The sequence below is a fragment of the Pinus tabuliformis genome, chromosome 9 (assembly GCF_031772625.1).
Source record: "Pinus tabuliformis cultivar Carrire ecotype Pingquan chromosome 9, CPIR1, whole genome shotgun sequence".
Lineage (NCBI taxonomy): Eukaryota > Viridiplantae > Streptophyta > Pinopsida > Pinales > Pinaceae > Pinus > Pinus tabuliformis.
Window position 1 is genome coordinate 1,807,468,397 of NC_142307.1, and position 27,911 is coordinate 1,807,496,307.

Sequence of the window (27,911 nt, forward strand, 5' to 3'; positions counted from 1 at the left end):
ATGTGGAACTCTGTCGAAAGTGCACAGAAGGCCACTAGTGTTACTCATTACTGCATCGGAAGCTTTACCTGTCCTCATGACATTAATCTCATTATTGCAAAATGCAGCAGAATTGAGATTCATCTTTTCACTCGAGAGGGTTTGCAGCCATTGCAAGAGGTGCCCATCTACGGACGAATTGAAACACTCGAGCTTTTCCAACCTCATGGAAAGCTGCAGGATTCTCTTTTCCTTTCAACAGAAAAATATAAATTCTGCATTCTTCAATGGGACACGCAGGCTGGTGAAATTATTAGCAGGGCAATGGGAGATGTCTCAAATCGTATTGGGTGTCCCACAAAATGTGGGCAGATGTGTAGCATTGATCCAGACTGTAGGCTCATAGCACTCCACCTATATGTTGCCGCATTGAATGTTATGCCATTGGACAACAAGGGAGAATTTGAAGAGTCTTTCAACATCAGTCTAGAGGAACTTCAAGTTTTAGATATCAAGTTCTTATATGGTTGTCCAGACCCTACAATTGTTGAAATTGTAATTTCAACTATGCAACTGTTGAACCGTGCGCATTTAATTCAGGAAAACCGCCAACCTTTCCATCACACCGCTTTTGTTGAGGCAGTGGTATTCTCTCAAACGCCCTCGATACAATCAAAATTTGACGCGTGTCTCTTGTACATTTTGCAAAACAACTTTTTATCGCGACGTATTGTTCGTTTAGTTGGGGCAAGCGATATCTGTTGGATTGAGATGAAGGGTATCCACCGTTGATTAAAGTCAAAGTTGATGTTCAGGCCTGCACATGAACATTGCGTGAAGTAAACCTTGTTTGACCGCAGTTTTTTGTCAGCGAAGTAATTTAATTAATTAATTGTGATAGGTAAATGTTGGTAGAATTTTTAATTTTAATGTTTTTTTTAACTACGGAAGTGTGGGCACAAGAAAACATATATGTTATGTTTTTTTTTGTTATCATATATGTAATGTATGTAAAATGAAAATGCATTGTATTGCAAAGTAAAAAGAAAGGAAGCAGAGCGCATGGAAAAACACACACACAGCAGTGTGAATATGAAAAATGCAGCAGCATGAAGATATCTTATTGTTGAAGAAACGAAATGTAATGGGCAGCAGCACATGTAAAAGAAATTTTTCTTTACAGCAGTAAATGTAAGATTTTGTTTTTACACAGTAGTGAACGTAATTTTTTGTAGTTGAAGATTGTTTTTTTTTATTTACAACAGTAAATGTAAATGAAAAATTTACACACAAAAGTGTAAATCTTTTCAAAAGGAGACAGAGTAATTTTTGTTGAAATGTTCTTGGTGTAATCCCTTAGGAAGAGGAAGAATAATTTTTGTAACAACAGTTTTATTTTAATGAATACAAAGATTTTGTGGGTGTGTGTGTAATACTCTGTTCTCAGAAATCAATTGTAGCTTCCCTATCCTAAGATCATGTGGCAAAACAGAGCATTGTCTCTGTGTTCAGTTTATTTGTTTTGGAATTTATCAGAAAATTCCCAACAGTGGTATCAGAGCTTGTCCAGGCTCTTTGAAGGTGTCAAAGAAGCTGAAGGGAAGGATTTTCTTGCTGCAGTAGCTTCTCCAGCAGAGTGAGGACTCAGTCAAGAAAGGATCCAGGTATTTCTCAAAGTTTTTTTTGTGTAGCTGTTGAAGACTGTCAATTTTTTTTAAATACACACTCAAATATTTGAAGCATAGCTGAGAGTACAAGGAATGGCTGGCTCCAGCACTAGCATGGGTATTTTTAATACTCAGCTCCCACAGTTTAATGGGAAAAACTATGATTATTGGGCAATAACCATGAGAGCCCTATTTTCCTCACAATATTTATGGGAACTTGTTGAATATGGGTTTGAAGAACTAGGAGATGAAGAAGAGTTTAATAACTTGACACAGGCAGAGAAAGATATGTTTAAGAGCAATAAGAAGAAGGATTCAAAAGCCCTCTTATTTTTATATCAAGCAGTGCATGAGAGTGTGTTTCCAAGAATAGCAGCAGCCAAGACATCCAAAAAAGCATGGCAAACTCTCAAGACAGCCTATCAAGGCATGGAGAAAATGAAGACAGCAAAACTACAGTTGCTGAGGAGAGATTTTGAGAATCTATGCATGAAGGAGTTAGAAAATATTGACTCATTCTTCACACATGTGATTGGTCTGGTCACACACATAAGGTCTCATGGAGAAACTCTTGAAGAAAGGAGGATTGTGGAGAAACTATTGAGGGTCCTACCCTCAAAGTTCGATGTGATTGTAACCACCATAGAGGAGACAAAGGATCTCTCAATTTCTCAATTGATGAACTACATGCATCACTGATAAAACATGAGGAGAGGTTGAGTAGAAATGAAAACTCATCTCTAGAACAAGCCTTCAAGACCCAGATGTCCTTTGGAAAAGGGAGAGGTCAAGGCAGAGGAAGCAAGAGAGGAAGAGGCAGCAATCCAAATCAGAACCAAGGCCAAGGAAGCAGCCAACAGAGTGGACAACATCATGCTCAAGGACAAAGGTATGAAAAATCCAATGTCCAATGTTATTATTGTAAAAAATATGGGCATTATGCAAATGAATGTAGGAAGAAGCAGCATGATATGAGTAGTAGATCTAGTGCAAATTTTACTAGAGAAAATATTAGCCAAGATAATGTGCTTTTAGCTTGTAACATGGCTGACACAAACGGTGATGATATATGGTTTCTAAATTCCGGTTGTAGCAATCATATGACAGGAAACATAGCCCTGTTTTCTGCTTTAGATCAGGGTGCGAAGTCACAAGTCACACTTGGGACTGATAGTAAAATTTCTATTATGGGAAAAGGAGAAGTAAAAATATTTACAAAGAAAGCTGAAAAGAAAACCATAACAGATGTCTATTATGTTCCTGGAATGAAGTGTAACCTCTTAAGTATTGGACAGCTTGTTCAAAAGGGTTACAATGTTTTCTTTGTGAATGATGTATGCACCATCATGGATAGAGCACCCAGCAAAAGATGCATTTTTGAAGTGAAGATGACGAGGAACAGGATGTTCCCTCTCAGAATAAGGGCATATTTGAAAAATAAAGAAGTAATTGCAGTAGTTACACAAGAGGCTTTCCAAAGCATACCAAAGGATGAAAATTGGTTGTGGCACTTGAGCTTTGGACATCTCAGCTTTGGAGGTCTTAACTTGTTGAGTAGAAAAGGAATGGTAAGAGGATTACCATTGATAGAGAAACCAGATAGCCTTTGTGAAGGTTGCATCTTAGGGAAACAACATAGAGAAAGTTTTCCATCAGGGAAAAGCATAAGGGAAAAAGCACCCTTAGAGATTGTCCAGTCAGACTTATGTGGACCAATGCAAACTCCATCACTAGCAGGCAGCCATTATTTTCTAACATTCATTGATGATTTCACAAGAAAGACTTGGGTTTATTTCCTGAAGAACAAAAGTGAAGTGTTTGAAAAATTTCGTAATTTCAAAGCACTTGTGGAAAACCAAAGCGGGCTGCATATCAAAGTTCTAAGAAATGATAGAGGAGGTGAGTATATCTCCAAGGAATTCCTACAATTTTGTATAGAAAATGGAATTCATAAGCAATTTATAGCTAGGTACACCCCGCAGCAAAATGGAGTTTCTGAAAGGAAGAATAGGACCATCATGGATATGGCGAGGAGCATGTTAAAGGCAAAGCATTTGCCAAATGATTATTGGGCTGAAGCTGTACACTGTGCAATATATATTTTGAATAGATTCCCTACAAAAGCAGTGATGAACAAAGTGTCGGAAGAAGCATGGAGTGGGAGAAAGCAAGGAGTCACCCACATGAAAGTTTTTGGATGTGTGACCTATGCACACATTCCAGATCAGCTAAGGAAGAAGTTGGACGACAAAGGGGAGAAATGTATTTTCATTGGATACAGTGAGGAATCCAAAGCTTACAGGTTGTATATCCCATCTACCAAGAAGTTTTTTGTGAGCAGAGATGTTCAGTTCATTGAGGAGGAAGCTTGGGATGGAAGCATAGAGAAAATAGTGAATGTTAAAAATTATTTGTCTCATGATGAAGATGATGAGGAGATGGCTGAAATACATCCCCAAACAACAGCGCCAACACAAGGACAACATGAGACACCCTTGACGAGAAATGAAAGTGCTTCTACAAGCACACCACAAGGAGGAAATTCAAGTGCTTCTTCAAGCACTTGTACACCAAATGAAAGAGGTAAGAAGTTCATAAATTTAAGTGACATTTATGATGAAGGTATGAATTCTTTGTTTGCTTTATATTGTCATGTTGATGACCCTATTCATTTCTAAGATGCTATTAAGGATAGGAAATGGATAGAAGCTATGGATGAGGAGATCAATGCCATAGAAAGAAACAAGACATGGGATTTGGTTGAACTACCAAAAGGAAAGGAAGTCATTGGAGTCAAATGGGTTTACAAGAACAAGAGTAATTCTGAAGGCAAAATAGAAGACACAAGGCAAGGCTGGTTATCAAAGGATACAAGCAGCAGTATGGGAGAGACTATGAGGAAACTTTTGCACCGGTTGCTAGAATGGAAACAGTGAGAGCAGTGCTATCCATAGCAGCACAAAACAAGTGGAAAGTTTACCAAATGGACGTGAAGTCAGCATTCCTAAATGGAGTGTTAATGGAAGAGGTTTACATTGAACAACCTCTAGGCTATGAAAAGAAAGGCCAAGAGCACAAAGTGTGCAGATTGAAGAAAGCTCTTTATGGGTTGAAGCAAGCACCAAGAGAATGGTACAGTAGGATAGATTCCTATCTACTGGAAAATGGATTTGAAAAGTGTGAGGGAGAACCCACCCTCTACATCAAAGAAAAGGATGGTAAATTACTAATTGTTGTGTTATATGTTGATGATGTTATTTTCACAGGTAATGATGATTGCCTTATTGAAAATTTCAAAGTAGTCATGAAGGAATAATTTGAAATGACTGATAGCGATTGGGCTGGAAGTGTAGATGATCGGAAAAGCACATCTGGTTATCTTTTTCACATGGGTTCGGGAGCCATTTCATGGGCTTCTAAGAAACAACCTATTGTAGTGTTGTCTACAGCAGAGGCAGAATATGTGGCAGCTACAGCAGCAGCATGTCAAGTAGTTTGGATGAGAAGAATGTTAAGGAGCTTAGGCCAAGAGCAGGCAAAAGGAACGATGATTTTTTGTGACAATAGCTCAGCTATTGCATTATCCAAGAATTCGGTGTTTCATAAGAGAATGAAACACATTGACACAAGGTTTCATTACATCAGGGAATTGGTAAGCAATGGAGAAATTGTTTTACAACATTGTAGGACTCAGGAGCAGGTAGCAGACATTTTGACCAAGCCATTGGACCAGAAAAGTTTTGAATTTTTGAGGAAGTGTTTGGGTATGACTGAACGCCCAGCAGTTGAAATTAAAGGGGAGTGTTGAAATTTTAATTTCAATTGCGCAACTGTTGAACCGTGCGCTTATCGAGACGTATTGCTCGTTTAGTTTGGGCAAGCGATATCCGTTGGATTAAGATGAAGGGTATCCACCATTGATTAAAGTCAAAGTTGATGTTCAAGCCTGCACATGAACATTGCGTGAAGTAAACCTTGTTTGGCTGCAGTTTTTTGTCAGCGAAGTAATTTAATGAATTAATTGTGATAGGTAAATGTTGGTAGAATTTTTAATTTTAATGTTTTTTTTAAACTACGGAAGTGTGGGCACAAGAAAACATATATGTTATGTCTTTTTTGTTATCATATATGTAATGTATGTAAAATGAAAACGCATTGTATTGCAAATTAAGAAAAAAGGAAGCAACGTGCATGGAACAACACACACACAGCAGTGTGAATATGAAAAATGCAGCAGCATGAAGATATCTTATTGTTGAAGAAACGAAATGTAATGGGCAGTAGCACATGTAAAAGAAATTTTTCTTTACAGCAGTAAATGTAAGATTTTGTTTTTACACAGCAGTGAATGTAATTTTCTGTAGATTAAGATTGTTTTTTTTTTATTTACAGCAGTAAATGTAAATGAAAAATTTACACACAGAAGTGTAAATCTTTTCAAAAGGATACAGAGTAATTTTTGTTGAAATGTTCTTGGTGTAATCCCTCAGGCAGAGGAAGAATAATTTTTGTAACAATGGTTTTATTTTAATGAATACAAAGCTTTTGTGGGTGTGTGTGTAATACTCTGTTCTCAGAAATCAATTGTAGCTTCCCTGTCCTAAGATCCTGTGGCAAAACAGAGCATTGTCTCTGTGTTCAGTTTATTTGTTTTGGAATTTATCAGAAAATTCCCAACAACAATTGCTGTTTTATATGAAGATTATATAGGGAGAAGTCACCTCAAGACATATGTGGTGGATCTAAGAAACATGGATTTCAAATTGGGGCCTTGGTTAAAGGTAAATCTGGATAGTAGTGCCGGTATGTTGATACCAGTTCCAATGCCTTTAGGTGGTGTTCTTGTCATTGGTGAGGAGACAATTTGTTATTGCAGTCCCTCTGTATACACACAAATCCCTGCCAGACTCAACTCTATGACTATCACTAATGCTTATGGTAGAGTTGATCCGGATGGTTCTCGATACCTTCTAGGTGATCTCTCAAGGTTTCTTCATTTGCTTGTCATCATACGTGCAGGGAGAAGGGTTACTAGTCTCAAGATAGAACTTTTAGGAGAGACATCTATTGCTTCAACAATTTCTTATTTAGATAGTGGACATGTGTATATAGGGTCGAGCTATGGAGATTCACAAATTATTAAATTGCATCAGCATCCAGATGTTTCAGGCTCACACGTAGATGTTTTGGAAAGATTTGTAAACATTGGTCCTATAACAGACTTCTGTGTTGTAGATGAGGGTCAAGCACACGACCAAATTGTTACCTGTTTTGGAGAATTTAAGGATGGTTCCCTTCGTATAATCTGCAGTGGGGTTGGAATCAACAACCACGCATCAGTAGAGCTTTAGGGCATAAAGGGAATTTGGTCATTACGATCTTCAACTCTTGATATATTTGATACTTTTTTGGTTGTCAGATTCATTACTAAGACTCATATACTTGAAATGAATTGATCAGATTATGAGCTGGAAGAAACATATATTGAGGGATTTATCTCTAATGCTCACTCCTTATTTGCCAATATGCTATTCATAACCAACTTGTTCGGGTGACGGACAGTTCTGTGAGGTTAGTGGGAGCACTGTCTCGAAAGCTATTGACTGAATGGAGAGTGGCCCCTGGATTTTCTACAATTGTAGCCACAACTAATTCTACTCAGGTTATTTTGGCCACTAGAATGGGTAATCTTGTTTACCTGGAAATTGGAGAGGGCTCCCTTATAGAGGTGAAACATTTGGCCATTGAGTTTGATGTATCATGCCTCAATATAAATCCTATTGGTGATGATTCTCTGCGTATTGAATAGGCAGTTGTTGGTCTCTGGAAAGACTATAGCATTAGGGTTTACTCTCTTCCCCATCTGAAATTGATTACAAGACTGAAGCTTGAAGAAAATGTACAACCTCAGTCTACTCTTCTTTGTATATTGGAAGGGATTTGTTACTTGCTATGTGGTCTTGGGGTTGGGAACTTATTTAACTTTATATTTGATATGAGCATTGGGGAATTATCTGATAAGAAGAAGATTCAGTTGGGTACGAAAGCTATTAGTCTTCACACTTTTTGTTCTAAGAATTCAACGCATGTTTTTGCAGCATGAGACAGGGCCACAGTGATTTACAGTAACAAGAGGAAATTTCTCTACACAAATGTGAATTAGAATGAAGTTAATCACATGTGTTCATTAAGTTCAGAGGCATTTACTAGTGGCCTTGCCATTGCAAATGAAGAGATGCTTACTATTGGGTCAATAGATGACATTTAGAAACTTCACATTTGTACAATTTGTTGGAAGTTTGACAATTAATTATGTAAATTTGGGTAAAATGTATTAGTTATTAACAAGTTAGTTTTATACCGAAACATCGGTTATGTAACTGAGGAGGCTCATATAACATTGATGAATGCCCTAACTATTGGATGGAGAATCATTTTATTGATTAAATAGAGAGATTCCAATCCCTTGCCCCGTGGATGTTTCCTTGACACTCTATTAGGGTTTTACCACATAAATCATGAGTTATTTCTTGTCAGGTTGTATTCAGTTTCCTATTAGTTACATTTCTTTCTTGGTTAAATTAACCTATTTAAATTACAAATGGTATCAGAGCAAGGTTAGTTGAGTTGAAGGTCTTGGAGAAATTGGAAGTGTGAGTGTTGCATCGCAGCTGTGAGTGTTGCGTGTTAAAAGACTAGAAAGCGTGGAACGAGGAGGAGTCTGGAATGGTATGCAAGGAATCTGCAAGTGAAGACCAGATTCATCTGCTCTCTGTGTGGACCAGAGCAATCTGCATTGGACTGGAGGTGAAGACCAGAGCTATTTGCGTGAATACCAAACCCTCTGCCCTCTATGTGAGGAGGAAGCCGTGGAGCTGTTGCTGGCTTGGAGGGTTGCATGCTTGAGAATACCTCTGTGTGCAAGAGTTGTTGAAACCTCTACGTGCTAGAGCAGAGAGGAAGAACTGTTGAAGTGCGTGCTGCCAGGAAGTGTGCGCGCTGTCTCTGCGTGGACTATGCCAGAGCCTACAAGGAAGTGTGTTGCCTCTATGTGCTGTCAGAGCAGTCGAGGAGGGGCTCCAGAGCTTGGCTTGCTTGTTTCCATAGGAATTCGATCAACAAATATGGATCCGGGTAAATTTTTTTAAATAATTTGAGGGAAATTTTTTTCTAGGAAATTGTTTCCAGAAATTTGTTCAAATTTGGAGGAAAGAAAAACAAAGGGTTTTCCATTAAGATTTGAAGGAAAGAAAAACAAAGGATTTTCATTAATTTGAAGGAAATAATTAAAAAAAAAAAATCCGTTGAAGGGTTTCTTTGTTTGAAAAAATGGGGATTTTTTTTCTCCAAGTTTTTTTTTGGAAGAAAGGGAAACAAAAAAAATAAACCCTAGTTTAAAGACTGAAACCCTAGGACGAAAAAAATGGCCAAGATGTCGAATGTAAAATTTGAGGTGGAGAAATTCACCAGCAAGAGAAATTTGCTCTTTGGAAATTGAAAGTTAGGGATTTGCTGGTGCAACAAGGGTTGCACAAGGCATTGGACAGGGTAAATAAGAACCCTGCAAGCATGACTAATTTGGATTGGGAGGACTTGGATGCTTGAGCTCTCAGTATCATCAGGTTATGCCTGGCGGATGAAGTTCTCTTCAACATTGTTGAAGAGAGTACAACTTCAGGTTTATGGGAAAAACTGGAAAAACTATATATGACAAAGTCGTTAACCAATAGAATTTATCTGAAAAGACAACTGTACAATCTTCAAATGAAGGAGGGTTCAAAAGTTTCAGAACATTTGAATGTTTTTAATACACTTATATGCCAATTAATAGATATGGAAGTTAAAATTCAGGAAGAAGACAAAGTTATAACCTTGTTGTGTTCTCTGCCAGAATCATGGGATCACTTCATAACTTCAATCAGCTTGAGAACTGTTGATTCTTGAAATTTGAATCAGTTGTGGGGGCTCTCTTGTTTGAAGAAGTACGAAGGAAATCTAGTAGTGAAACAGTTGCATCAGAAGCCATGATAGCTAGAGGACGGTCAAAGGAAAGAGGAGAAAAAACAAGGGAGTCTTCCAGGGCTAAATCAAAGGGAAAGAAGTGTAAGGCAAAATGTTGGCACTGCAATAAAATTGGACAACTAAAGAAAGACTGTTGGAAATGACAAGAGTCTGATAACTTGAAGAAGGAAGAAAATCAGGTTGATTCAGGTATGATAGACGAAGTTTTATCTGTTGAAGAATTATGTATGATAGATGAAACTTCATGTAATCTTTCTCAGGGTGTTGAAAGCTGGTTGTTAGACTTTAGTGCTTCTCATCACATGTGTCCACACAAAAATTGGTTTACTTCATATGAAAATGTAAATGGTAGTTCTGTGTTCATGGGTAATAATGTATCATGTTAGATTGTTGGGATGGGAAATATTAGGATTAAAATGTATGATAACATAGTTAGAATATTAACTAGTGTTAGACACGTACCTGATTTGAATAAAAAATTGATTTCTATGGGAGTGTTGGATCCGGATGGTTATAAGTTTACAGGTTTGAATGGCGTGTTGAAAGTCTTTAAAGGCACCCTAATTGTTATGAAAGCGTGAAAGGTTGGAAATCTTTACAGAATCAAAGGAAGTACTCAGATCAGTGAAGCAGCGATTGTGTCAGAAAAATAAGAAGCAGGTACTCACCTATGGCATCAATGATTGGGTCACATGAGCGAGATAGGTCTTCAGATACTGATGAAATGTAAATCCCTTCCCGATCTGAAATCTTTGAAGTTGGATTTCTGTAAACATTGTGTGTATGGAAAACAGTGTAAACAGAGATTTAAAACTAGAAATCATAATAGTAAAGATATTTTAGACTATATACATTATGATTTGTGGGGACCATCTATTGTTGTATCATATGGAGGTGATCTATATTTTTTTATCGTTTATTGATGATTTCTCCCGTAAAGTTTGGGTCTTTATGCTAAAAAAGAAAGTTGATGTATTCAATGTCTTTAAACAATTTAAAGCAATGCTAGAGAAAAGAACATGAAAATCAATTAAGTGTTTAAGAACTGACAATGGTGGTGAATTCACTTCAATAGAATTTGAACAATATTATAAGGATGAAGGAATTGTTAGACACATAATTGTTGTTTATACTCCTCAGCAAAATGGTGTTGCTGAACGTATGAATCAGACTCTTATGGAAAGAGCTAGAAGTATGATCAACAATGCTAACTTGCAAAAGGAGTTGTGGGCAGAAGAAGTATCCACTGCTTGTTATTTAGTTAACAAATCACCTTCAGTAGCAATTAATTGTAAAATTCTTGAAGACGTTTGGATAGGTCAGTCTTGTGATTATTCATATTTAAGGATATTTGGATGCGACGCTTATTCTCTTATTCCTAAAAATCAGCATTCAAAATTAGATCCAAAATCAAAATGTTATGTCTTTGTTGGGTATGACTATGTAGTGAAAGGATACAAGTTGTGGGATCCTACATCGTGGAGGATAGTCATTAGTAGAGATGTAACATTTGATGAATCTTCTTTTTCAAAATCAAATGTTGAAAGAATTGAATAAGAACAGGTATCGCCAAATCAACAAGTTCAGTTGGAGGCTAGATTTTTTGGTGACAGTCAAAAGAAAGAAGGAGCTTCTGGAGAAAAAGGTGTTGGAGATACAAAGGAAACTATTGAAGTTTCTAAACCAGTTCAAGTTTCTGAACTAGTTCAGCAACCAGTCACTCTAAGAAGGTCTACATGGGAAAGAAAAACTCCCAAAAGGTATGAAGATTCTGCTTCATCTTTTGCTTTGATTACTGAACATGGGGAACCTTCGTGTTATCAGGAAGCAATAGATGATACAGATAGTAAAAAATAGAAAATGGCTATGGAAGAAGAAATGGATTCCTTAGCCAAGAACAATACTTGGGATCTTGTAGAACTTCCTGAAGGGAGAAGCATTGTTGGGTGTAAATGGGTCTTCAAATTGAAACGAAAAGTTGATGGAAGTATCGAAAGGTATAAGGCGAGACTGGTAGCAAAAGGGTATTCTCAGGTTGAAGGTATCGACTTTCATGAGATTTTTTCACCAATTGTAAAACTTGTTTTTTATTCGCACTGTGTTGGCACTAACTACATTACTTAACCTTGAGTTAGAACAGTTAGATGTTAAAACAACTTTTCTACATGGTGATTTAAATGAAGAGTTATATATGGAACAACCAGAAGGTTTTGTACAAGGTCGCAACAGAAGATTAGTTTGCAAGCTTAGGAAATCATTGTATGATCTGAGGCAGTCTCCTAGACAATGGTACAAGAAGTTTGATTCCTTCATGGTGAACCAAAACTTTATAAGAAGTGAGTATGGTCATTGTGTATACTTCAAGAGTTTCAAGGGAATATTCATTATCTTAGCTTTGTATGTTGATGATATGCTTATTGCAAGTAAAAGCAAGGAAAATATCAACAGGTTAAAGGCTTAGCTTTCTAGGACATTTGATATGAAGGATCTTGGAGTAGCAAAACATATCTTGGGCATAGAGATACACAGAGATAGGAAAAATGGTAAGCTTTGGTTATCATAGCAGAAGTATGTGGAGAAAGTACTTGAAAAGTTTTGTATGAATAATGTGAAACCTGTTAATGTTCCATTAGCTTCCCATTTTAAGCTTTCTTCGGTTTTGAGTCCTAGAACTAATGAAGAAAAACAATATATGTCTCATGTACCATATACAAACGCTGTAGGCAACTTAATGTATGCGATGGTATCTACAAGACCTAACATTTCACATGCAGTTGGAGTTGTCAAGAGGTTCATGGAAAATCCAGGTGAAGAACATTGGCGAGCAATGAAATGGGTGCTTCGATATTTAAGAGGCACAAGTGACCATCACATCATTTTTAATGGTAGTGAAGGATCAGTCTGTGGATATGTAGATGTTGATTATGCAGGTGATTTGGACAAAAGAAGATCTACTACAGGTTATGTCTTTACTCTTGTAGGTGGAGCAATTAGTTGGATGTTAAAGCTTAAAGAAACAGTTGTGTTGTCCACTACCGAAGTAGAATATAAAGCTGCTTCAGATGCCAATAAAGAAGCAATCTGGTTAAAGGCTCTACTTGATGAGATTGGAAGGATGTAGGAGAAAGTGAATGTACTTTGTGACAGTAAAAGTGTTATTCAAGTGGCTACAAATCCTACTTATCACAGTAGAACCAAGCACATTGATGTAAGGTATCATTTTTTGAGACATGTGATCGATGGCAGAAAAGTAGCTCTTAAAAAGGTCCATATGTGAGAGAATTGTGCAGACATATTCACAAAGGCAGTTACAGTAGAGAAGCTACAATGGTGTTTAGCTTCTCTTGGCTTACCGAAAAGATGATGAACGGGCATGGGCAAGGGATTAGGAAATTGTTGTCAAGGTGGAGTTTGTTGGAAGTTTGATAACTAATTATGTAAATTTGGGTAAAATGTATTAGTTATTAACAAGTTAGTTTTATATTGAAACATCATTTATGTAACTGAGGAGGCTCATATAAAACTAATGAATGCCCTAACTATTGGATGGAGAATCATTTATTGATTGAATAGAGAGATTCCAATCCCTTGCCCCGTGGATGTTTCCTTGACACTCTTTCAGGGTTTTACCACGTAAATCCTGAGTTATTTCTTGTGAGGTTGTATTCAGTTTCCTGTCAGTTACATTTCTTTCTTGGTTAAATTAACCTATTTAAAGTACACAATTTCACATGGAGAACATCCTCGTCAAATTTGGCATCAGGAGCAGTCTCGCACATTTGCAGTGTGAAATATTCTACTGATTCAAATATGCATTTTGTGCAACTATAAGATGATCAAACATTTGATATTATTTCATCATTCCCACTTGATATTTATGAAAATGTGACTGAGGAAAACCCTTCTATTACCCACAGTATGCATATTGAAATGCATAAACCATTTTGCCCCAGGAATTAATATGACCTACTGGGTCAAATCTTCATTAGATAATGGTTAAGGTCCCTTTTATTAATTCTCGGCGGAATGATTTATCAACCTCCAGAAACAATTCCATAAACTAAATACATTTCATGCCCTTAATCAATCCTTTCAATCGGGACTTTTTTTAACCCTCATGACCTTCACATATAACTTTAATGAACCCATCGTTAAACCTTAATGCCTGCTGTGGAGCGATAAAAAGGTGTCTTGTGAACTACTAATTACCTCACATTAATTATCAACCCAGGGACGACTTTTTATTTCAAGAGTGTACTCATTCTGAGGCGGCTATTTATTCAAGAGTAATGTTTTGCAGTATAGTGCTTAAAACCCACAAGTAAATGAATGCTTGAAACAAAATCTAAGTGGAACAACAAGAAACTGAAATGTTGTAAACTAAATCATTCATTCAAACAGTCATCAATCGAGGATATAGTAGCAATAACTCTTTCCTCTAGAAATTGATGGAATAGAGTATGGACCATGGATCTGGGAGCATGGTAGCGTCTGCTGAGGCTCACGACAGCCTTGGACCTTCTCTCACACCAAAGCAATAAATGCAAAGAAATGGAATGGCAGCAAGTAAAAATGAAATAACAAAAGGAAATAGAACAGCAGTAAATGAAACATCAATCAAAAGAACTACATCTCGCGAGTCAAAACCAACTTACTCACATTCTGCAATAAAATAACAATCTTCAAAAGCAATTCCAATGATCTTTACTTTACGAGAAGATATTTACAAATGAATTATGGAACAACATTTATCATATTTACACAACACACTTATTATAGCAATCTGATGTTTCCAAAGAACATGACTTCCGTTTCCAAATGAAATAATATTACTTTCGGGTTCCCACAAATAAGAGTTCAAAATGAATCCAATAGCAATATTTAATATGAAAGCTCTGTAACAGAAACAATCGGTTTAAATAATGAACATGTAATCAACTCCGAAAAGATTCATTACGCAACATAGAGTCACTTACATAAACTTCTTGAATGAAACCATTAATGAATTAGTCGTAACAGAGCGTTGAACAACATATAACAAATACATCAGATTACTAAACTATATAAACAATCCACACATGAAAAGATATCATACAGCAACAATCGTAAAGATATGATACACAATAGCAGCAGCGTACTCCACCAGAGGCTGGGCCCTTAGCCGCCAGCGGATGCTGCGGGATTACTTCAGAATGAGAAAAATGAACAGCAACTCCCAATTCATTTATTAATCAGCCAATTGTGGAATCATTACAACAGAAAAAGCTACAGCATGCAACAATCCCTATCCTATCATGAATAATCCACCATCATTGTCCATCATTTCTCTATCATTCTTCCATCATTCGAATCCCCCCCTTTCTGATCTTTGTTCTCATTTAAATAGAGAAAGATCAGAGAGCATAGATAATTACAACATGATTTGTTTTACAAATTTGGGTTGATTCTAACCAGATGATCAACAAGAAAATATATTCCCTCTCATCTCTTCAACAAAAGCAAGACGAATTTGGGTTTACAGCTGAGATTTGGAGGGCGGCCGCAACTGAAAATCTGAGAAAATCGTGCTCAAAGAACCCTGCGTTTCTCCCTGTACAAGCCGAATTTGGGCAAACCGTTCTTTATGAAGATAATTGGGCCCGTTTTGGACAAAACCCGTGTTCCCGATTTTCCAAATTTGTCTTCATTTGCTCAGAATCTCAACCGCAAAACTGTCACTCGTTAAACCAGCGAATTTCTGAGTTGGCAGATTTAAAAATCAAATCTTCAATCTGGAAGTTACCTTGGAGGCTAAAAATGGTGAATAATGTTATAACCAACTTATTAGCACTATCATTGGTAAAATAATGCATAATCATCAATTTATTAGAAATAAAGGAGAATAAATAATATTAGAGCATAAATCATCATAAAATGGATTTATTTAATAAATTATAATAAATGACATGATGAAGAATGGTAGAAATGGGTGGAATAAACGTTCACAAGTGACAATAACAATGGCATATTAACGACTCGACACACCCCCACACTCAATATGTTGCATGTCCTCATGCAACGAAAACTGAATATATTGCATGTCCTCATGCAACCCAAAGACAAAAACCATGTGTTAACCAAGCAATAAAAATTTGAGAATAAATGAATGCTTCCTTAATTAATGAATATTCAATTTTAGCAATCTCGATGAAGGCATAACAATTTTTACATTGACATTCAACTATATGTATGAAGTTGCAGCAAAATATGACATAGATAACAACAAACTTCATTAACCATTTTCCCAAAAACTACAAACCAGATTTTCTTGAAATGTTGCAAGTAGATTTGTAATATATGAAGGCTTCTATGATCCAAAAATCAGATCGTTTTGATGCATGGATTATGAGATATAAACAAAATGGCTGTAGGTGAGAGTGCATGATTTCCGAAATTTTATGAACCAATATTTCTTGAAATTGTGTGGATTTGTATTAATGATACGTATGTGTTTTCCAAAAATTACAAGGATTGAGTTCATAGTTTAAAAAAAAAAAATTAAAAAAAATGTGGAAATCAATTTCTGCACTGTGTAAAAATGAAATTGTATGCCTTAAATAAGAAAGAAAATAGAAAAAATCCATCATGCATAGCAATTCCTCCCTCTCTCTGAAAAATTAGCATGTCCTCATGCGATGCTAGAAAACAAATATAGGTGGTTGCTACCAGCTGTTGAATTCTACGCTTGGTGTAAAACAACATGAAATAAGGGAGGCGTTGAGAATGAATAAGAAGAGCAATGGATGATAAAGAATATGAATGACATGGTCATAAGAAAGAAATGAAGGAACACTCCCCCATACTCGGAAATGATATGCTGCTGAAAAAGGGAAAGTGGTAAAGATGTGGAATGAAGGATGACAAATAATGCTCAAAATGGATTTTCAGTAGATTCTCCTAAATTTATAATAAATTAGAAAACGATGCAATTTTACCTCAAGTTTTACCTCCAAAAAATGTGGAATGACATATAAATACTGGCAGTTGTTGAAGCTGATGTAGGCAGAGTTGGTGTTGAAAGTGATGCAAAAGGTGGAATCCAGGTAAGCACATAATGTCTGAAGAGTTGTTCATGTTCGCAAGTTGCTCGAGCCGCGTCTGTTAGTTGCAATAGTGCGGTCATGCTGTGAATAGAATTTTGCCCATACTTGTTGTTCTCCTGTAAACAAAGCACTATTTTGCATACAATGTGCTTGAATCCATAGTGTTAGCTTTGAATATCAACAGATAAGATGCATGCAAAATTGCAATTAGAAAAACTCAAATCAACAAGGTATGGAAAAGTGCAGTAATCATATCGCGTGCAATCCATAATGCATACATTCCCCCCTCCAATTGGAAAATGAGTTCCATAACCATAAAGCATATGAAAGGGGTGGTGCTGACGGCAAGGCAATGGAATGAACAATATATCAGTAAGGGAGGCAGAGTACACTTATCAATGATAGGACGGTGAAAGTTATGGTTATTGTGAGAGCAAAGTGTGTAAAGATAGTTATGAATAAGAGATAGGACGCTTTGGAGTGATGATAGTTTATGCAAAACGAAAAAGGACAACAATGTGCTAAAAAGATGCTTTGCTGACGGTATTTTAGCTGAAAATGATGTGATTGATCATAAAACAATTTCCCATGCATAAAGGTTCAAACAAGGAAAAAGTTAAGGAAATAACTTCTCTGATAAAAAGAAAATAAGAAAAGGGTATTATAATAATAATTGACGAAAAGATATAACTTCAATACCATAAGCAGAGCCGTTGCTGCCAGCAGGCGTCCATAGCCTCGGCAGGGTTGCTTTTTAACCCATATGAGCCAGGATCCTCAATTTATAAATGGAGAGTTTTAGTGTTGTTCTACAGAAGAGATCAGTGTGCTGGCGTGGTAACCAGATAACCACACTGCCATTCACTAGGAGGTAGCAAAAGTGATCAGGCCGGCTCGTGATGAGACCTTTTGTTCCAAGGATAATTTGGCTATCCAATGGATCATAACCCTGGTGTGGTGGCCATAATGGGAATGTCACTTTGTTACAGCCTTATGAACATGGTAGGCTGGCTCGTAATGAGACCCCCTATCCTCCATCTGCGAACAAAATTTTGTTATTATTACACATTTTTATGATAAAAAGAGGGAGACTCAGTACTCCTTAAGAGCAGGGATGGCGGAAGAAGTTGAAGATGTCAATAGAAAAAAAAATATACCCATAATCTCATTTATTACAGACAAAGAAGATTATAACCAGGGATGATGGAACCAGCATGGTATTAAAATGATCAATCAATATCATGTTCAACAGAAAACAATGCAGTAAAGTAGTATATAAATAATTGTGTCTCTTTTGAAAAAAAATCTGTCATCAAGGAGCTGTCCTGTTAAAGATCATAACGTAAATGATAATACTTACTTCAAAAGAATCCATAATTCTTGTCCTCATAAAAATAGTGTACTTCATGCCATGAAAGAGAATCAGGAGAATGTGGTTGAGCTGACTATGAATAATCCCACAAGAGAAAGGAAAGGGTTGCCCTCAAAAATATTCCCAAAGTGTTGCTCTTTTGAATGGACAGCAAAAACACTCACAAAGCGGTGTTTCGTGTAAGGAACATCAAAGAAAATGCACACCAAAAAAAATAAAAATACATACAAAAAACGTGAAAATGCAAATGTCGTTCGAAAAATCACAAATGCTGTTTCTTTTGAGAAAGGAACAGCAGAGACACTCAAATGTTGTTCCTTTTCGCAAAGGATGAGCAAAAACACACAAGTGCTGTTCCTTTACGCAAAGGAACAGCAAAAACATGCACGTGTTGTTCCTTTTCGCAAAGGAATAGCAAAAAACGCGCAAGTGTTGTTCCATTTCGAAAAGGAACAACAAAATCACACAAATGTTGTTCCATTTCGAAAAGGAACAACAAAAACACACGAATGCTGTTCCATTTCGAAAAGGAACAGCAAAAACACACAAGTGATGTTCATTTTTCGCAAAGGAACAGCAAAAACACGCAAAATCACACAAATGCTGTTCCATTTCGAAAAGGAACACACAAATGTTGTTCCATTTCGAAAAGGAACAACAAAAACACGCAAGTGCTGTTCCTTTTTCGCAAAGGAACAACAAAAACACGCAAGTGCTGTTCCTTTTGAAAAGGAACAGCAAAATCACACAAATGCTGTTCCATTTCGAAAAGGAACAGCAAAAACACACAAATGTTGTTCCATTTCGAAAAGGAACAGCAAAAACACGCAAGTGCTGTTCCATTTCGAAAAGGAACAGCAAAATCACACAAATGCTGTTCCATTTCGAAAAGGAACGACAAAAACACACAAATGTTGTTCCATTTCAAAAAGGAACAGCAAAAACACGCAAGTGCTGTTCCATTTCGAAAAGGAACAGCAAAATCACACAAATGCTGTTCCATTTCGAAAAGGAACGGCAAAAACACACAAGTGTTGTTCCTTTTTGAAAAGGAAAAGCAAAGTCACACAAGTGCTGTTCCATTTCGAAAAGGAACAGCAAAATCACACAAATGCTGTCCTATTTCGAAAAGGAACAGCAAAAACACACGAATGTTGTTCCATTTCGAAAAGGAACAACAAAAACACGCAAGTGCTGTTCCTTTTTGAAAAGGAACAACAAAGTCACACAAGTGTTGTTCCATTTCGAAAAGGAACAACAAAATCACACAAATGTTGTTCCATTTCGAAAAGGAACAACAAAAACACACGAATGTTGTTCCATTTCGAAAAGGAACAGCAAAAATAGCAAAAACACGCAAAGAATGAATTAGTTGTTCACTGCATTGATGCTGAGGATGAGTTGCATTTTGAATGAAGCAACACCTGAAACACAAAATATAAAAGAAATTAGAAAAAAAACAACATTTAAGTTACAACAGCTATGATATTATGTAAAAAAAATGATCTTTTTGAAAAATGTTTTGGCAGCAAAGAGATGACATGAATCTTCAAATGGAAATCAATTCTTCATTTCTTCTATTATGAATCCGTTGGGTAATAAGTTGGATGAAATTCCTTTGTTAAAATTTGTTTCAAGAATTACTTATCCATAAATTGACGTTCTTTTTCTCCTAGGACCTGCAAAAAACGAGTGTCTACCTGCAATAAAACATTAAATCATGGAGAAAGAGAGGTGCACGGCTCCCCTAATCCAAGAATTATGCAAAAAAACTAACAAGTAGTTACTTCTATAGAACAAATCCAAGGAGAAAATAACAAAGTAAAATTTATTTGTCACCTGCGGGAGAGCAGTGGCCAATCATACTAACCTGCAGTGTTTTAATCACAACTTTTTTTTTTTTCGTCGAAATTAAGTGATTCCAAAGCCAAATGAGAGCTAATTCAAAGGTTTATCTCCATTGGAAACAGGTTTTAAATATTCAATGATATGATATGTCAATTTTAGTTAGAACAACCTGCATAATAGAGTCATTTTCGATTACCCGGCTTAGACCATCAGTTGATATTTCAAGCATAACGTTTTCGTTTGATGTCGGATTCGAATGATTCAAATTGGAAATGAAAATAGATTCATTTATTTATCTCCAATAGAAACAGGTTTTGAAGACAAGAAGAATTGATAGGTCAAATACTTTAAGGAACAGCTGGAAAGACATAGTTTTAAGAGTGCTGATTTACGATAGACAGTCAGTATTTTGATCATAACTTCCCCATACGATATTGAAAATGAGTGATTCCAATTGCATTGTAAACTAGATTCATAGGGGAATCTACCATAGAAACAGGTTTTAAAAATTCATCCATTTAGGCCTCCAAAACCTGACTGTCCCAACTCTGTTCCTGAGCTGCCCGCTAGACATCCGGTCAATGTTTTGGCTCTAACTTTTTCGTTTTAAATCCAAATTGAGTGATTCAAATTGGATTGGAAAGTAGACATCAAGGGATACTTAGGATAGAAACAGGTTTTAAAAATACGGTCATTTAGGCCTCCAAAAACTGACTGTCCCAACTCTGTTCCTGAGCTGTCTGCTAGACACCCTGTCGATGTTTTGGTTCTAACTTTTTCATTTCAAATCCAAATTGAGTGATTCAAATTGGGTTAGAAAGTAGACATCAAGGGCTACATAGGGTAGAAACAGGTTTTAAAAATATTCACTTTTGGTCACTCAAAACATGACTGTCCCGACTGTTTTTCCAGAAAGTTCATCAAGCCCGCAAGCCAAAAAAAAATGAAATTCAAGCATTTTTTCAAATTGGTTATAAAAATGAAAATGAGTGTTTGTAGAACTTATTATTTCCATTATGATTCATCTACAAACACAAATTATAAAAAAAAAAAAATATCACCGATGTAGATTTGCATAGCATGTTGCAACAAAAACCCTAGTTTTACAAAAGAACAAAATGCACTTATTTATGTCCTTATTTTGTTTTATTTTATTCACTAAACTACTTTGATTGAAGGATGAATATGACTACGTGTATGAGTACTTCCAGTGAAGCCATTTTCGACATAAGGCTTCATGTATACGCATACCCAAATTTGAAAAATGGATGTTAATGAAAATTAGGGTATGAGAAGCCATCTTCCCTTGAAAAAATGATATCAAAAATTGTTGAAGCATGGAGTGATGTTGCAAACAAATGATGGAGTGAAACCAATCTTCAATGTATCCTTTACTTTTTTGATCTTGCATAGTCATCATATCATGAAGTTCTTGGGCTTTTAAAATAGCTTGTTGATGCATAGTAAAAGAAACCTCATTTTCTTCCATAGCTTCTACAATTTTTGCATTTGAAACATTCTGAATCTCATTGTAGGTTTTCTTTAATGGCGCATGTGAGATAGAATGGGTGGGAAGGGTGGGTAAATTTGCCAGCTCAACATTGTAAGCATGTTGTACTGGTTTATTATGGTGAGGGTGTGGAATTAGTTGAGCAGGAAAATGTGTATGGAATGGAGCATTTTGATGATGTGGCTGATTGGGTTGTGTGAGTGGTTTTGATGGGCAAGCAAGGTGTTGTGAAAGAGCTGGTGGAGAATATGGAGAATGTGCTTGTGCTACAAGATGAGGGAAAGTAGTCATGCCATCATAAGATGAACCATGCCCAACTTGTAAACAAGATAGGTGGTTATATTGACATGGCTGCCCTAACACATTAGCATTCCATAATGGATTATGCAAGTATGACAATGGAGAAAAAGTGTTTTGAACCATACCTGTAGGCCTTGTTGCAACTTTCTTACCTCTTTGATATGCTACTTCCATCCTAGATAAGGAAGAGTGAATATCTATGAGATGCTCCCTTCGGTCATGAGAACAAAACATTTGATCAAATTCTTCATTTTTATGAACCTGCAAAACATCCAACTTTTCATTTAGAGAGCTAATAAAATCAACTTTAAAATTTTCAAATAACACATTGATTTCAGCTCTTATGTCTCCTGTTCTTGTAGCAGATTTGGAAAACAAAGAAAAAACATCTCTAGGATTCTTACCAGCCTTGGAGATTCCTCTTGAATACCTTATGCACAACTCACAAACATCATCATATGATAATTGAAAAACATCACCTTTTCCTATCAGATTTAAAAGTTCTAAAAATTCATCTTTGATTCCTTTAAGAAGGAGTATTTTTAAGATCTCTTTTTCCAAATGCTTATATTTTGATTTTTGAAGGTTGTATTGAAATCGATCTACATAATCCTCCAAGCTTTCATCTTCCCCTTGTATCATACTGAAAATATCTTCATTGGATTTGCAATAGTCTTGGTACTTCTTCAAGAATATGTTCTTCATGTCCTCCCATGTTTGGATGCAATTCCCACCTAGGCTCATGAACCATCGGAGAGCTGCTCCTTTTAGAGTAAGAGGAAACACTTTCAATCTTTGATCATTAGTACAATAATCATATCCTCTACAAAGTATTTCGAACTCAAATAAAAATGTATCTGGATCTTCATTTGCTAAACCATGAAAATTTGGTAAAGATGGGGGAATTATGTGCATTTGTGTCACTCCTCCTTGATCTTTGATAGGAAATTCAAAAGTAGAAACGTGAGCCATTTCTTACCATAATATAAGATGTTCTTCATGTGTTTCTTCAAGGCTCCTTATTCAAATGTTCCTGTCAATTAGTTAGTGAAATGGGTGGTGCTTACATCACCACTTAAGTGAAATCATGTGATTCATTTTTTTTTTTTTTAATTTCTATTTTTCCTAATAATTCACACAAAAATTCAAACATCTATTTCTACTCCAGGTTCTTTAACAGTCCTGTTGGAAAGCGGACGGGGGAGCAGGGCTTTTACATGCTCCGTACGCAGGTTCTTACCTTCCGTTTTTAAGATCCAACTCTTCCCTAGCAGGCAGTCATCAAATTCACACTGCTCTTTAGAAATGGCTACACTCTCCCCGCAACGGCGCCAAAATGTGGAGCGATAAAAAGGTGTCTTGTGAACTCCTAATTACCTCACATTAATTATCAACCCAGGGACGACTTTTTATTTCAAGAGTGTACTCAGTCTGAGGCGGCTATTTATTCAAGAGTAATGTTTTGCAGTATAGTGCTTAAAACCCACAAGTAAATGAATGCTTGAAACAAAATCTAATTGGAACAACAAGAAACTGAAATGTTCTAAACTAAATCATTCATTCAAACAGTCATCAATCGAGGATATAGTAGCAATAACTCTTTCCTCTAGAAATTGATGGAATAGAGTATGGACCATGGATCTGGGAGCATGGTAGCGTCTGCTGAGGCTCACGACAGCCTTGGACCTTCTCTCACACCAAAGCAATAAATGCAAAGAAATGGAATGGCAGCAAGTAAAAATGAAATAACAAAAGGAAATAGAATAGCAGTAAATGAAACATCAATCAAAAGAACTACATCTCGCGAGTCAAAACCAACTTACTCACATTCTGCAATAAAATAACAATCTTCAAAAGCAATTCCAATGATCTTTACTTTACGAGAAGATATTTACAAATGAATTATGGAACAACATTTATCATATTTACACAACACACTTATTATAGCAATCTGATGTTTCCAAAGAACATGACTTCCGTTTCCAAATGAAATAATATTACTTTCGGGTTCCCACAAATAAGAGTTCAAAATGAATCCAATAGCAATATTTAATATGAAAGCTCTGTAACAAAAACAATCGGTTTAAATAGTGAACATGTAATCAACTCCGAAAAGATTCATTACGCAACATAGAGTCACTTACATAAACTTCTTGAATGAAACCATTAATGAATTAGTCGTAACAGAGCGTTGAACAGCATATAACAAATACATCAGATTACTAAACTATATAAACAATCCACACATGAAAAGATATCATACAACAACAATCGTAAAAATATGATACACAATAGCAGCAGCGTACTCCACCAGAGGCTGGGCCCTTAGCCGCCAGCGGATGCTGCGGGATTACTTCAGAATGAGAAAAATGAACAGCAACTCCCAATTCATTTATTAATCAGCCAATTGTGGAATCATTACAACAGCAAAAACTACAGCATGCAACAATCCCTATCCTATCATGAATAATCCACCATCATTGTCCATTATTTCTCTATCATTCTTCCATCATTCGAATCCCCCCCTCTCTGATCTTTGTTCTCATTTAAATAGAGAAAGATCAGAGAGCATAGATAATTACAACATGATTTGTTTTACAAATTTGGGTTGATTCTAACCAGATGATCAACAAGAAAATATATTCCCTCTCATCTCTTCAACAAAAGCAAGACGAATTTGGGTTTACAGCTGAGATTTGGAGGGCGGCCGCAACTGCAAATCTGAGAAAATCATGCTCAAAGAACCCTGTGTTTCTCCCTGTACAAGCCGAATTTGGGCAAACCGTTATTTACAAAGATAATTGGGCCTGTTCTGGACAAAACCCATGTTCCGGATTTTCCAAATTCGTCTTCATTTGCTCATAATCTCAACCGCAAAACTGTCACTTGTTAAACCAACGAATTTCTGAGTTGGCAGATTTAAAAATCAAATCTTCAATCAGGAAGTTACCTTGGAGGCTAAAAATGGTGAATAATGTTATAACCAACTTATTAGCACTATCATTGGTAAAATAATGCATAATCATCAATTTATTAGAAATAAAGGAGAATAAATAATATTAGAGCATAAATCATCATAAAATGGATTTATTTAATAAATTATAATAAATGACATGATGAAGAATGGTAGAAATGGGTGGAATAAACGTTCACAAGTGACAATAACAATGGCATATTAACGACTCGACACCTGCACATATAACTAAACCCCATAAACCTTTATTAACTTTGGGTCATACACAGGCTTAACCCACAAATCAAATATCGACGCTTTAATACTATTATAAACCTTTTATAATAGAATCCACATAAAACATATATAAACCATACCTTGTCTTGATTCCTCTGCCTTAGCACGTTTATCGAGACTTAGCTTTATCGCAATGGCAATCTCGTAGAACCATTAACATGCCTTCCTCCTCTCTACACGATATGCGATAACACAACTCAGATTCCAAATATCATAAACTGGGTCCATACTTTATCGGGTCCGCTCACATCGCACATCGCAATACCGCTCATAGCAGTTGCTAAGGGCCCAATACATTACCATGGGATATTTGCGATGCGATCAAACCTTCAATCGCATCAGATATCGCATATCGCACATCCTTGTGGCCCAAGGTTCATTCCTCATAATCGAAACATTGCGATGTGAGATTTAACAATAGTCTTCCACCGTTGATTTGAGCACCCAATCCAATGATTAACAATAAGAACGCATTTCGCAATTGCAACTCGCTTGCGGTCGGGTTTTGCCCACTACTATAATATGTTGCGATGTGACACAACTTCCTCCCTTTGTTGTGACTTAATTCTGGGCATTGATCTTCCAGATCTGACGAATCTTGTACACTAACACTTCATTTCTTTGTTCATCTCTTTATTTGGGTTATACGACATTCTTCAATGGTTAAATCTAGTTTTGGTTATTTCAATGGTTCCCGTCCTTCCACTGTTTCGCTGCGTAACTCCTCTTGAGCTTAACTCTATGTTTTTCTTTGATCAAGATTGCTCCAAACCATTACTTGGGTTCTTCGAATGGATTCAACGATCCATTACATTCCTCTTTATTATTCTTCTCCTCTGTGTATTCGCCTGGACTCTGCCTGCACACATATGTTATACAGAATACTCTGATTCATACATAACTTTAACATTTGATATTCAAATCACACATTTACACACTTTGGAATTAAACCTTTGTATATGTACATACAACCAATAATTACATAACAGTACTCTTTGTCCCTCTGAATTACAAGCTTCCCGTAGGCTTACAATCACACTCCAATTATCTAACCTGTTATCTATCTAACATATCCAGCCAACCTCTGTTTATGCCTTTTTGGCTTGCATTTATACAAAAGGATTCTAAAACCAATTCATGGTTTAGATATATAAGCTTCTCAACAAAATCCTAAAATCTCTTCCTTATCCCTAAGGATTCTCTCAAATCCACAAAATCATGAACTAACTCCTAATCTAAGTTTTACAATTAATTCTCAAATCCCTCAATCTCTCAACTATCCTAAATCTCTCATATTCTCCTATATTCGAGAATATTTACAAATATGCCTCACTATATTCAATTAAATCCTATTCTAGCTTCTCTCATTAAAATCACTCAAAACTCTTAATAATTACATTAATTCAATACTTAGGAAACCAACTTCCATGAAACACAAGACCCCCTATGTCTACTAAAATACAATGATAATGTTGAGCTGAATGCTCCTGCATCAAAATGGATGCTCAATACTAAGTTGTTCATTTACAGATGACAACAATGTCTACTATTGTGTGGGGACAACTTATGTGTTGCTTGAGGAGTCTGAATCTAGCAAAGGCCAAATTTTGGTCTTTTTGGTTGAAGATGGGAAATTGAAACTTGTGACTAAGAGGGAAACAAAGGGAGTTGTATATAATTTGAATGCATTTAATGGAAAGTTGCTTGCTGATGTCAACTAGAATATTTAGTTGTATAAATGGATGCCCATTGACGATTCTTCAGAAGGGTTGCAGTGTGAATGTGAATATCTTGGTCATATAGTTGCACTCTATGTTTAGACTCGTGGATATTTTATCGTTGTCGGGGATTTGATAAAATCTATTTCTTTGTTGTTATACAGGCCTGATGAACGAGCTATCAAAGAGAGGGCTCGTGATTTCAATCCAAATTGGATGAACTCTATTGGAATTCTGGATAATGATATATACCTAGGAGCAGAGCACAATTTCAATCTTTTAATAGTGATGAGAAAGAGCGATGTTACAAGTGAAATAGAGGGGGAAAACTAGAAGTTGTTGAGGAATACCACCTCAGGGATATTGTTAACTGATTTAGGTGTGGATCTCTTTTCATGTGTGTACTAGATTAAAAATCCAACAAGATCCCTACAGTTATATTTGCAACAGTAAATGGGGCTATTGGTGTGGCTGCATCTCTATCTGAGGAGCAATACCGATTTCTTGAAAAGTTGCAAATGAATCTTGTGAAGGTGATCAAAGGAGTGGGGGGCTTGAACCATGAGGAATGGCGGTCATTTACCAACAAAATGAGGAATACTGATGCAAGAAGGTTCTTGGATGGTGATTTGATTGATTCATTCCTTGATATCAGAAGAAATAGGATGGAGGAAATTGCAGCTGCAATGGGTCTTACAGTAGAGGAGCTATGCGATAGGGTGCAAGAGTTGAACAAGTTACATTGATACAAAGATAATTTATGAACATTGAGGCATCTAGTTTTGTCTGGGTATATTGTATAGTGCTTACAGGTGAAAATTTACAAGTATATATTACATTATAATTTACTGAAACATTAAACAAGGTCGCATATCTAGCTTTTCTTGTCGCTTAGTTTAATTATTGAACTTTGAAATGTATGAACCAACTACCACATTTGAACAAGGGCTACATTGCGCGCAATAATTGAAAAGGCCTATTATATATGTCTAGCATTCAATTTTTTTAGTTGGCTATTATAGTTTAACAATAGTAGTTAAATTTTATTATTTTTTGTTATATATAGATATATTTATTTATAATCTAATTGGTTAAGTTCAACAAACTATACGAGCTAGTATACAAATCTCTTTTATTGGACTTGAATTTGAGAAAAAAATACG

The 27,911-nt window shown here is 36.2% G+C and overlaps 1 pseudogene; it reads left to right on the forward strand.

Annotated features, from left to right (window-relative positions):
• Window positions 1–27,494, forward strand: LOC149156001 (DNA damage-binding protein 1a-like; annotated as a pseudogene).
• The last annotated feature ends 417 nt before the right edge of the window (window positions 27,495–27,911 follow it).